The sequence below is a fragment of the Neopelma chrysocephalum genome, unplaced genomic scaffold (assembly GCF_003984885.1).
Source record: "Neopelma chrysocephalum unplaced genomic scaffold, ASM398488v2 Primary Assembly neopelma1_335, whole genome shotgun sequence".
Lineage (NCBI taxonomy): Eukaryota > Metazoa > Chordata > Aves > Passeriformes > Pipridae > Neopelma > Neopelma chrysocephalum.
Window position 1 is genome coordinate 270,796 of NW_020897998.1, and position 12,845 is coordinate 283,640.

Here is a 12,845-nt window from a genome sequence, read left to right on the forward strand (position 1 = left end):
TTTGGGAGAGTGCTTTGCCTTTTCTCCCTTCTTCTAAAGAGATAAAAACTTATGAATATATATTGTGGCACAGGCACTGTACCTGTCTCTGTGCTGCTAGTGTTTGGATTTCTGCAGGACAGATGATGCCTTCAGCAGGACATTTTTTAAAGTGGTAATTAATACATGTTTATGTGGTAAAAATATGTTTCTTGAATAAGAGGCTTGGGCTGTAGTGATGTGCCAAGTTTGCGTGGCAGTGGGAGGAGGATGTGGAGCACTGTATGTAGTTATCTCCTTAGCATGTGACTTGTGTTAGTCTTTTCATGTAGTGATGATTTCTGTTACCTAACTGTGGCTCAGCTCATTTGTCAATCACAAAGACTTGAAAACCAAAATAGCAGCCTGCAAACGTTTCCAAAGCAGAGCTGATGAGTAAAATCTTCACAGACAATTTGCTGTCTAACTTACATTGGACACTGAGTCGTGAGAGCAGGAGGAGCTCTGATTGATGGCAAAGATTTATCTAGAAAAGGAGTATATGTTATGTCTTTTCTGTTCTGAGGGCTCTTCAACTAGCTCTTAAATATTAAAAACTGCAGGTAGTAAAAGCAACACCTCCTCGCTCCTTTAGATTATAACTCCACCAGGTTGTATTTTTGATAAACCTCCTTTATCCAACTGTTGTATTTTTGATAAACCTCCTTTATCCAACTGTTTCTCACTGATGGCAGCTTTTAAATCTGTGTGGTAGTGCTGTGTAGTAAAAACAGACATTTGCTTAGCGGTGGTTGCATTCCAGTTTTGCTGCTGCAAAGAATTTAGTGTTGTTCTGATTCTCTCCAAATCACAAAAGCGCTTGGACTCAAGGCACTTTAGGTTCCCTGGCAGGGAGGAGTCACGGTGTGGTTGGTGTGTGGCTGGTGTGAGAAAATATGGAGTATTTTTGCTGAAATAGCTCCTTCCAGCCCAAGGAGAGCTGTGCCCTGTAAAGAACAGGATGTAGTCTTGTTAGTTCAGGCTGCTTAAAACCCAAACTCCAACCAACACGTGCTCCTGGAACAGCTCACATTTAGCTCTCCTGCTCGGGAGAGGTTTGACAGCTCTGGAGGAGAACACGTTTGGAATCTAAAGCAATTTGGGACTCTCTCAGTGAAGGAGAGATGCTATTACTGCTTCTCAGAATTTTCTTTCCAGTGTAGAGTGGCACTCTCTTCCCAGCATTTCGGATTTTAATGGCCAGGAAAACCCTCTTTAAGTTTGGAATTCTGCTATAGCAGTGTCTGGACACCTTTGCTGGACCAAGGAATATTAAAATAATGTGAAATTAAAACTCCCCTTGCAGCAGCAGTTCTTTATATTCAAGTACACGAGTTCTGTCTAATCTGAAGAGAGCAACTGCTAAATTTGGTCTTAAATTGACATGTCAATATTTATTGCACAGAGGTTGCTTGCCTTGTATTCTTATAATTCTCCTGCGATACTGGGTGAAACAGTTCTGGGTGATATTTCACTTCATTCGTTTTTCCTCAGTGGATAAAAATGCTAAAAATCAGTTACTTTCAGGTTCTTGCCTGTCAGAGCTGCAAAGTCAGCAGTTCCAAAGCATATACTTCTGTGCTGTATTTTTTGTATGAAATTCATACTAAGTAGCCAGGCAGTTTTAGATGTTGTTATTTAGACTGTTATATTGGTTTTAGAACACAGTAACTAATATTATTAGTCTGTTGTACAGCCTTCACTGCAGCAAAATCTGTAGTTCACAACATCAGTACTTCATCAACATGAAACATTGCTTATATCAAGTATGTTGTGTGCTTAGGAACAGGGAGTGGAAAGTAAGAATTGCTTTCAGTGTTTTTTTAAGTTGCTGAAAGTATCCTGGGGTTTCCAGGTGTGATGGTCTGTAAGGGGAGGTAAAAGCTGAGGAGGGCAGCTCCAGATTCTGTCATCCAGGCTGGGACCAGCACTGTATTGTTATGAAACTTTAGGAATGGTGAAAAATTTAATTTTTAGTCCTTCATGAAAGGATTTTAAAACACTTTATCCAAGATGACATCGACATTATTAGCAGTCTATAAAAACAAATACTAATATACTTATTGCTGACATGCTGGTGCAGCAGGTGTTGAGCATCTGAAGTAGTTTGTCCTCCACAGTGACAAGCCCATCAAAATGGGAAATATGTTGGATCCTCTATGAGTAAAACAAAGTTTAAACAATCAGACTTAAGATACTGGCTTCAGTTTGCCTTGTGAGCAATTTGAAGGTGTTTCCTGTAGTGTCCGTGGGTCTTTTTTATTCCCCCTCTCTAAATGATAGAAAATCTGATTGTATGTATTTATTTATTAATTTAAGGGGAGGTTGTTGCTTTAGTTGGTACAAATGCTCTATCAGATATCATGTAGTTGTGAGTTGCTGTGTGCATTTTGTGATTTTTGTGCTTGTTTTTCTGTTAATAAAAAAAGGGTGTTTGAATTTTGAAATGATGATTATTAAGTGGGACTCAAGAAATAATCTAAGTCCTAGGGAAAATAAGAGATTGTACATTTGGAAGGTATTGCTCAGGGCAGTGCAAAGGTGCACTGGGGGAGTGGGTGGGTGGGAGAAAATGGCAGAAGGTACAAAGTGATTTTCCAAACATCCCTCTTGTTTCAGATTTCGGGGAGAGCACAACAGAACATGAGAATATGCTTTGTTTGTTTGTTTTTATGTTGGTTTGCTGGGGGATTAAATTTGTGTGATTCAGGCATAGGGAATCTGGCCACATACCTGGAGCATCAGTGGCTAATATCAAAATGGAAAGACATTTCTTTTTAACCTGGAAGATCACAGACTTCAGTGTGTGAATAAGCACCAAGACTCAAATGCTCGATATTAACTGTTCTTGCACAATGAACTAAAAGTTAGTTTTGATAGTTGTGTCTTAAGTTACTTTTATCTTACCCCAAGTTGAAGTGACTGTGCTTTCTGGCTTTAACTCACATGTTTTGTTGCTATTCTCTGCAAAAGCTGCAGGATAAAGTATCAGATGCTTTTGAGCATGAGAGTTACAGCTCAAGAGGAAAGCCTTGAGCCCTTAACTTCTGAGGAGAACTTCTTTTTCCCCCAGGCAGAGAAGGAGACCTGCTGTGGATCAGCTGATGTTGTTGGAACAACTGTGTTGTGAGGCTTTAGGTTTTCCAGGGAGTTTGCTTTGGGGGATTAGCTGACAGCAGCAATGCTGATCCCAGAGCCTGTGCTGCTGTGTACACACACCACTGCTCTGGCTTCTGCTCCAACTGGCAAATGAGTCTTACTCCCTAGGAAGAGGGGGCACTTGGCAATCCAGTGGATTGGACACTGGATTTGCTTTGGCTCAGCTCAGGCACTTGGGAAAAGGAAACACTTTGGAACAGGGGTTGCTGTGTCCGTGTTGTGTGTTGTCCTGAGCTCAGTACAAAGTGGCAGTTGTGGCTTCTGGAAGGTGACAGTGGTGCTCGAGCTAAGTGTCTTCACAAGATCTATATTCCAGTTAGGTATATTATGCAGCACTGGAGGTAGACATGGTCTCAATCTTAACTTGCCACCCTAAGGAAGAGATTTGTGTCTTGGATCATGTTGTGAAAACAGATACAGGAATATGAGGTATGTCATTAATGGCTAATATTTAAGGGATGAACTTATAACTGTCAGTCTCCAGGATGCTTGTAAGTGAAATAAAAAAAAAAAACACACCTTTTTTTTTTTGGCTAATGATAGGGGTTTGGAGTAATGCCAGGCAGTTGAACAGCTTCTCCCCAGAGCTCAGAAATACTCTGTTCTCCACTGCATCACCGCTGGGAGTTGGATTTGTCCTCACCAATAACCAAGGTGAATGGCAGTGCTGATATTTTTGGCAAGTCTTTGAAGAAAAGGTAATGTAAGCTACAAAAAAATCTCAGAACTCAGTTGCATCTCAACTGTGTGACCTTTTGCTGACAGTGCATTTCAGAGCTCCCTTTCTGCAGTTGTTGGTTTTTGTGTGAAGGGTTTCCTTGGTGACCTTCGTACACACGGCTTTACATCACTTGTGGAACAAATCTGAAATGATTGCTTAGTAATCTACAGTGGATAAAGTTTTCTGTCCTGAGAGAGAAAGCATTGTATTAAATAGTTTCGGTAATCCTGACGTCTGTGGGAGTAAGAGATTTGTTTTCTGTTATTAGTTTTTGTCCTTGACTGCCTCCAAGCACTGTTTGTACTTCATGTCACCTGTGCTGGGGGGCAGCTGTGGCTCAATTTCTCTTCTGTATTTACTGGTCCTCACTCCACAAAATAGTTGAGCACAGACAGTGCCAGATATGGACAAGTGGAGATGCTGCTGATGTTGGATGTACAGACTTCTGTGATTTCAGGACTTAAATACAGTTTCCTGGGTGTCATCTCTGTGTGGAGAGAGAGGTGCTCGTGGAGCACCATGGGGAGGCTGAGCAGGTGCCCTGCCCCAGCCAGGAGAACAGAGGGTGAAGGGCAAAGATCCCAAGCACTGGAGCACTGTCTTGAAGTCTCAGTTTGGTTTGGAAGTGGTGCAATGGCACTGGGAGCATCCCTTTCCCAGCTGAGAGCCCTGGTGTGATGAGCTGTACCTCTCTGGAAGAGCAGCTTGGCCCAGGTTCCTCCCCCCGTGCCTGGCCTTGACGGGGTGTAGATTTTTTTTTTGTTCTGGTTTTGTTTTTCTTTCTAAAATCTAAATTCCTCCCTGGCACTGATGAGGGCACCTGAAGTGCTCTGTGCAGCCCTGGGCTCCCCAGGACAAGAGAGACACGGGTGTAGTTGAGAGAGCCCAACAGAGTCAAAACGGGAGTGGTTTTAACTTGGGATTCTCTTATGTCTGTAAGGAAAGACTTTTCAACTACTTCTTCGTCCTCTGGACAGAGCTTTTGATCTGAAGTTGTTTGCAATTAATTTGTGCTTCTGTTGCAATGGTGATAAGGTTATAAATGCTGCATGAGTCTTGTGACACACATTAGCAATCAGGTAACATTGCTGTCTCACTTAGATGTATTTTGGCCACTGGGAATCTATGATTTCTTAGAAAGTTTGTCTTAAATTCCTAATTCCAAGGTGGAAACAGCGAGGTTGTCAGGTTTCCTTGTTGGTAGCGAGTCCATTGTGGGCAGCTGGCAGTTCCAAAGCCCTCTGGAAGTATTTAATATCTTTTTTTTTTCTAAGTGGATGGAAGCAGATGTGTTACTTAATCAGTATGTGCACATTCAACCTCATTAATGCCATTTCAGGGTTCTGACTAATATATTTGGAGCCTGTGTAATGGTACAGATGAAAGGCTGTTAAGATGGCAGTGCATTTCTAAGCCAGGGAATGACTTGTTCTTTCACTTTTCTTTTTTATTGCTTAAAGAAGCTTCATTTAACCACTTCAGGAAGCAAGTACTAAAACCACGGGGTTGATGTGTGTGAAATGTGTAAATTCAGTGTCTCCTCTAGTAACTTCATTAGTTTACATATTTGGATAAAGAATGTAAACGTTATGTTTAGGCAGCTATTTTGTTTGGTAATTTCCCCTTTTATGTGAAGAAAGATCCAGGCAGGCAAAGGGCCTCTGGAGAACACTGGAATTGAATGTGTAGCTTTAGCTGTATTGCTTTGTATTTGTGTTTGTCTGTGAGAAGCTTAAATTACATATTTCATTTTTTTTTTGTTATTTGTTAAGGGATTGAAGACCTGTTCATAGCCTAGACCAAATCAGTGCTCAACACAATTTAACTTGAAGCCTTGACTTGAACTCGGTAGTGCTTACATTTTCTATTAAACTAAAGCTGCAGGTGAAGTGGTTCCTGTTAATAAATCTTCTATTAATTTATGCCACTGTTCCTATACTTTGCAACTGTATTTTTCAGTGACATAACCAGAAGAGCACAGACACAGCAAGCAGTCACTGGTGCAGGGTTTTGTAGCATCACTACTTTGTTACCCAGACACAGTGGGTTCTAATGTGAGATATCCATTATCTTACAGTTCCAGCTTCCTGTGCTCAGGAGAGCAGCCAGGAATCCTGTCTTTTAGGTATCACAGCAACTGTGCTCTCCAGAGGAAATATGCTGAAAGCCTGGCAGGGGGGTGCCCGGGCAGCACTGGGGTAAATGGATCCCATTAACCTGGGAAGTGCTGGTGTGCCCGAGTTAACGCCTTGGGAACCAGGAGCTTTCTGCAGCACTTGGTCCAACACCCAGGACACGTGTCCCAGGACCTTCCACGGGGAGGTGGCTGGCGTGGGAATTTGTAGGAACATGGAAAGCAAGCGTAGCAGGATGAGGGATTAGATGTGAGACTGCAGCTGCCTGTCTGAATAACTGGCTTTGCATATTTATGGATCTTATGAAATGTTTCATTTTTGAAAGATAACTTATACACAGGGTATAGAATCATCAATATGCTTCTGTATTTTGTGCTGTCAGAGCCTGTTCCTCTCCATGGAGTCAGAGTTAGGTGGAGTGCAAGCCTTGAGGCCTGGAATAGTTAACAGGCATCTCTGATCAAACCTGCTTTGCTGGGACAATAAAGTTGATGAACTGAAGATACCCTCATTGATATGTATGTACCCAAAGGATGCAGTGGGGATGGCCAGTGTGTGGACAGATGGGGAATTTTGTGCCTGCTTGGAGTAATCTGGTTTTGGACTTGAAAGTTTCAGTGTGCGTGTTGAAGAGATGTTATATATCTCCCTTTTTTATTTTTTTTTTACCCCAGGATCCATGGAACCTTTTGTTACAGCTTCTCTGACAGCATGGAGCTGTGCCAGGGCAGGGTTAGGCTGGGTAGCATGGAAAGGTTCTTCCCCCAGAGGGAAGTTCCAGCAAACTCAGGGAAACTCTCCCTAACTCAGGAAGTGTGGAAGGAGATTGAAATATCTGAGGCTGTGAAAAACATGAAGTTGAAATACATCTCTGGGTCCAGGAAAGAATCTTAAATTTACCTACCCAGATGCTTAGTGAGTGAAATGTTGGAGCTTTGTAAGTCCGCGATGGAAAAGGATCTAAGAGTGCTCTCAAAGCACAGAAACAATTGTGGCTTTACAGCTTAGATGTGCTGCTTTGAACTGGGTTAGCAGGTGCAAGTTGATGGAATGGCCCTTTTTTTCTCCTGCTTCCTATAGTGTTACAGCCAGGGTTAGTCATTCAGGGAAATTCCTGGAGGTGGCTTGAAGCTTGATAGTAATTTGAATGTCACAGAGGCAAAAATCAGGTCATCCATCAGCCTTCAAGTGGCAGCTGTAACACCAATGCAGTGGAGACAACCAACTCCAGCAGTAGGAACTGATGGCACTTCTTGCCATGGACTGGGCTTGACAAATCACCTGTGTGGCCTGAAGAAGTTGGGCTGACTGCAGGATGCAAAGGATCTTGGCAACTAAGCCTTTAGTAATGCTGGAATGGTGAGAAGGAGCAGTTGAGCTGCCACTGGATCCTTAGGTTTGAATATTGATGTCTTTTTGTAAACTTAATGTAATGGTTTGAGTTTGGCTCCAGTGACCAGGTGCTTTGTGACGAGGAAAGAGGAGTTAATAACTGATACTTATGTCCTGTTAAACTTATGGTCGTTGTACAGCTCATCTGTAGAGCTGGAAGGTGTTCATAATCAGGTAGAGGTGACAGGACATGACAGATTTGACCTGATAAGAACTAAGCCAAAGTCAGAGATGGGAGCAGTGCATGATCACCAGAGTGACACAGGGCTCAATATCTGCTGCTGGGGCTGGGGGCGGAGGTGGGTTATAAAGATTTGGGAGAAGGATGGGCTCTGTATCTCTGCTTTGGATCACTCTTCAGCACTAAAACCAGAATGATAGCGTGGAAAATCTTAACAGATGTGGGCATTTGATTGTGAGAATTGTGATAAAGCAGTTACAAATCATTTTGTTATGAATTGTACCCTCTCTGTGTCTGGCCAGAAGATGTTATTGGTTGTACTGCCAAGGGTACAATTGTCAACTATCAAAGCTAATAAATAATGACAGTGAAGGAAAATAATGTTCCTTTGCTGTCATGAACATAAAATCAATGATGTAGTAGAGTTTAAAAATGCTTTTGTAGTAAAGCTTTGTTAGTATTTTCAATACACGCTAAAGAATTAATGGGATTATTTTCTTTCTACTGTGGATAAAGCTGAGTAATAGTTTTCCTTCAGAAAATTTGGTTCGGGTTGCTGTTCAGGCTTGGGGCTGAAAGATTTCCGTGGGTCCCTGGGCCAGCTCCTGAGCCCCTGCACAGGGTGGTGACACGAGTGATGGATGATCAAAGTGTAAAAATCGACAGTGCTGCTGGTGTGCTCTGAATCCCACAAGGATCCATGGCCGCAGGATCTATGGCTGCAGGATCTGGGGTGCAGCCTCAGTGCACATGGGGCTTTGCCACGGTCCTTTATCACTTTTCCGTTCCTTGCATCCCTCGTTTCACCCTTGGAGCTGAGGAAATGCGAGCAGGGAGGAGCCCAAACAAGCCGTGGAGAACGATCCCTGTACCCCGGGGCGACTCATCTATTTAGTCCCATTTCATTACTTTTCTCATGCAAAATAAGAGGCTAATTTTAACCTGCATTAATTAAGCTTCAAAAATGCTTCACTGCTCTGAGGTGTCAGCATTTAAGAGCGTGGAGATGTGTATCAGTACATGAGTTTATGGGACCTGGCTGTTGACCTACCTTGAAAAATAACTTTAAGTAGGGATGTCGACTGGAATGGGGGTGACAGTGGCAGCCAGGTGGCCAATATTTACAGCAGACAATTGCCTTGATAACTGCTTAATGCACATTAAAATCGGTATTTTACCTGAGGTCAGGAGCCCTACCTGACTTCCGAAAAGACATTATTTCTCTGGGAAAGTTTTCCTTCCTGGAACATCTTCCTTGCTGCATAATAGGATTCAGTCGGAGGGTTGCTGGTTTGATTTATGATGCTAATTGGTGTGGTAGTTGATGTGAACTGCACGTACTAATTGCTGACTTGCTAATCCCCTCCAAATTATCTGACAAAAGCTCTTAACATGGAGCATTATATGTGTTTTAAAACAAACAACTGGAGGCCCCTCTTTTCCTTTAAATGCCTAATCCAAGTGCTTGTCCATTTTAGTCACTGAAACGTATAAGGGAAAATTCAGTGGCTTTCATGTAGTGTCATTGTTGTTCTTTTTGGTGTTTAAACAACTGCTGGAAAAATATTTTTCCAGAGGATGCTTTTTTCCCCCCTTAAGCTGGAAAATTACCCTTATCTATATGGTAATAATTTTTACATTGCTGTTTTGTATATGGTGGAGATAGAATATGTGTGATAGTTGTCTGTGCAGTTTGAGATAATGAAAGACTTGCTGTGCCAGTTGAATTGGTGTTGGTGGGAGTGTGGCAGAAACTGCAGTGGGAAAACATAAGGAAAATAAAACAGGGACAATTCGTGCAGTGGTGCTGGGATAATAATAAAGGTATTTTTGCTGTCTGTGATCCTGGTAAAGGAAATGAGCATTGGGTATTTTACTTACTGTGCAAACCAATGAACTTTAATGTAAACCTGAGAGCTTTTATTTCTGGGCTGATAGGAAAAATCCTAATGTTAGATTATGGAATGCAATAGCCTAAAGAGATGATGTTTACCTTTCCTTAAATAAGGCAAGAGCTGTTCCAGGAGGAAGCTGATTCTTCAGTACTGAGAGTTGTGCAGGCTCTGTGTGAGTGGGGAGGTTCTCTTTGCTTCTGTAACATTACATTAGACAAAATGAACATTAATCTATCTCCAAGTTAATATTTCAAGGTGATTTAGACCCTTTAATCATATCAAGTTTTCCAATTTGAGCCTTACTGGCTTACTCTCACAGCAAGTGCTGAAATGAGACTACAGACAGCTGAAAGAAATTAGCCAATTTGGAAGAAAAAACCCATTTAAATACAGGTGTTTGGCTGTGATTTGAACAGAGGCTGTCAACAGCAAGAGGCAAAATACCTCAGTGACCTAAAAAGTGCAAGTATGTCCCTTTAGGGATTACTTGATGTTAGGTAATGACATGCTATTAAAATTAAAGCTCACATCTATATCCCTTGATTTGCTAACTAGGCCAGAAGCTTTTAAAAAACTCGGCAGATAAATGGGGAAAACGAATTTTGCCAGAATTTGTAGGGAGCAAGGTAGCCTACTGGTGGTGTTTCAGGTTCTTATTGTTTAAATTGGTATGTAAATAAGGTGTTGTGCTCAGGCTGAGCCAGCTACCTGCTAGAAACTTGAGTGCAAATATCATAATCTTGGAAGAAAGCAACACTGAAGTGTCTTAGAAGTTGTCTGGTATTCCTTAATTCCAGTGCAAGGTGCAGTGAGAGGAACCCTGTGCAATGCTGAGCCATTTCCCCTGGGCTGGCTGCCATTCTGCTGCTGCTCTGGGGCAGTTTTCCTGCTGTTTCTCTCCTCAGCACCCGGGAATATTGCCTGCAAGGGAAGTGGTGATATTTGATAAAAGCTGTTGAGTGATGACACGTCAGGTAAATGAAACATGGATAAATAGATCCAATTACAAACGGGGCTAGATCTTTTGAAAACAAGACCATTGAGGCTGTAATTAAAAAAAAAAACAACCCAAAACAACAACCTGCTACAAACAGGTCTGGAATAGCTGTATGAATCTCTTGGTGAATATATGAGCTGTCCTACTGCCTCAGCACCAGTCTCTTGTTTGCCTCTGTCAACATGTTGATCACATCAGTCAAAAGGCTGTTCCTAAGTAGGTGTGTGAGCTGAGACAGGACAGTTATTGTCCTGGGGGAACATGTTCCCTGGACAGTGGTTTAGATACAGGTTTCACTGGGAATGGTGTGTGGAGAACACTGCAGGGTGCCAGGAAAGCCCTCTGCTACCCTGTGACTGTGTAGTCAGGCTGATTCTTTTGTCCTTGGGGTGTCTGTTGTCTGATTCTAGTGCAGTCTTTTAAAGCAGAACGTGAAATCTGGTTTTGGAAGATAGTGCAGTAAGCATCTGGAGGATGTTGCCTCTGTAGCAGTGCTGGTGGCTCATTTGTTGGCATCCAGGGTGGGTTTTGTGTGTTGGATGCTGTGGCCAAGCTATGGCAGAAGCCATTCTACATCACAGAGTGAGCTGAGAGCTCAGTGTGGCTGCTGCTGGTGCTGCAGTTAAATCAGTTACTAAACCAGTTTATATCCAGGTGGGCTTGTCCTGAGCACAAAAAACCAGAGTGATTCCATTCCCAAATGGAATTTGAATACATGGGAGCAGTCTGTGAGAGAACTGTATTGGGTTTGATCCTCTCCTTGGGAAGGTGGGCAAGCAGAAGCTTTGATGCTGCTGAGTCATGTGAGATGCAAAATCATCACCTTGGGACAGAGTGTGGGATTTGTTTTTTAACCATAACAGCTTGTAAGTAGTTCCTGTGAAGCTGTAAAAATGGATTTTAATGGTCAAGACAGCTACATACACTTGAGGTGAGGGATAGTCAGGGGTTTCCTTACTTGCAAGAACCATTTTGTGCTGTGTTTGCCTCCAAGCAGCACAAACAGGCCATTGAGACATTAGAATATAGAGGCTTCAGTGTACTTTGCTCTTATTCTAACAAACTTCTGGAGTGGTTGCAGGCTGTTGGCTTTTGGAAGTAAAAAGAAGCCAAATTCTCATAATACTCAAAGACCAGCAGCTGTTCTGGGACACTTTGAGGTATCAACTAAAGTGACATAACTGGAGAGAATTTTGAAGGCTTCTGGATTATCACTTCCATCTGCTGGGATGGGCTTTGATGCTGGACCTGGTTCTGCTTCTTGTCTCTGTGACTGCCAACTTTCAGGCTGATTTCTGTATTTAGGCGGTTCTATGAACTCTGTAATAATGAGCAGCTGATTTAAAAGCGAAGATTTTTAACTACAAGTAAACTATGGCACTTGTTTAATTTGTGTCTTCCATCCACTTGTCAGGAAATGTATGCATTTGCAGTGAACTTCTAAGTGTTTAAATTAACAAGTAGTGTATTAATTTTCTGAAAAGAACCGTAAATCAAGTTATTTGTATTTGTGATGCAGTCAAGTGACAGGGGAGTACTTATTAGAAGGAATAGGTAAAGTACCTTGCTAATGACAAATTGTGATGTAAGATGAAATAACTGAGGTACAAAATCAGATCTGTGTTCTGTAACATGGCATTTTTCATGCAGTGTCTCAACGAGCTTGCATAAAAGGAAACAAACTGCTGTAACTTGTGCTGTGTGTTTACTCTTCAGGAGGTGAGAGCTTTATGTTGACAAAGGACACAGGATTTGCTGTCATCTTGTAACATGTGGCTGATTACTAATCTTATGGAAATGATGTATGGAGCAGATGAGACCTGATTAATAATAAATAAAGTTGCTGCAGAGTCTTTTTGGGGAACAAAACTAAGCTTTTATTTGAATTCTCTTTAAGCCCCTGCAAAGTAAAGCCTCCAAGTTAGTCAGGTAAGCAAAGCCTGTAACCTGAGGGTTATATTTCTTTGCTTCTTTGTGCCTCAGAATTACTGCAAACTCCATTCAACTTGAATTCAAAACGAGGTGATGTGCTGCTTGATTCCCAGGTTGGATTTAGCTGAAAATGATACTAGAAAGTGAAAGGCTTGTGGTAAAGTGGAGCCACAGAGTACAAACTTGCTAAAAACAGGTGTAGATCTTGATGATCTTCTGAGAGTGTAGCTTTAGAGTGGGTGAGCCTGTGAGACTGCACTTGCTCTTGCAGAGCTGGTGGGTGTTGGAGGGCTGTTGGCTCCAGTCAGTGAGTTGCTGTCTTACACCTAAAGCTCCTTTTCCTTAAGGAACAGCAGAAAGGTGGGAGGATGCACGGGAGCTCTTGCTGCTGAACTGCTCCACAGGCTATCCAATA

General features: G+C 42.2%; 1 protein-coding gene across 8 annotated transcripts in view; it reads left to right on the forward strand.

Moving 5' to 3' along the window:
- The window catches only part of AGAP1 (ArfGAP with GTPase domain, ankyrin repeat and PH domain 1), a 301,541-nt gene that overhangs the window by 885 nt on the left and 287,811 nt on the right, over positions 1–12,845 (forward strand). The window lies entirely within an intron of this gene.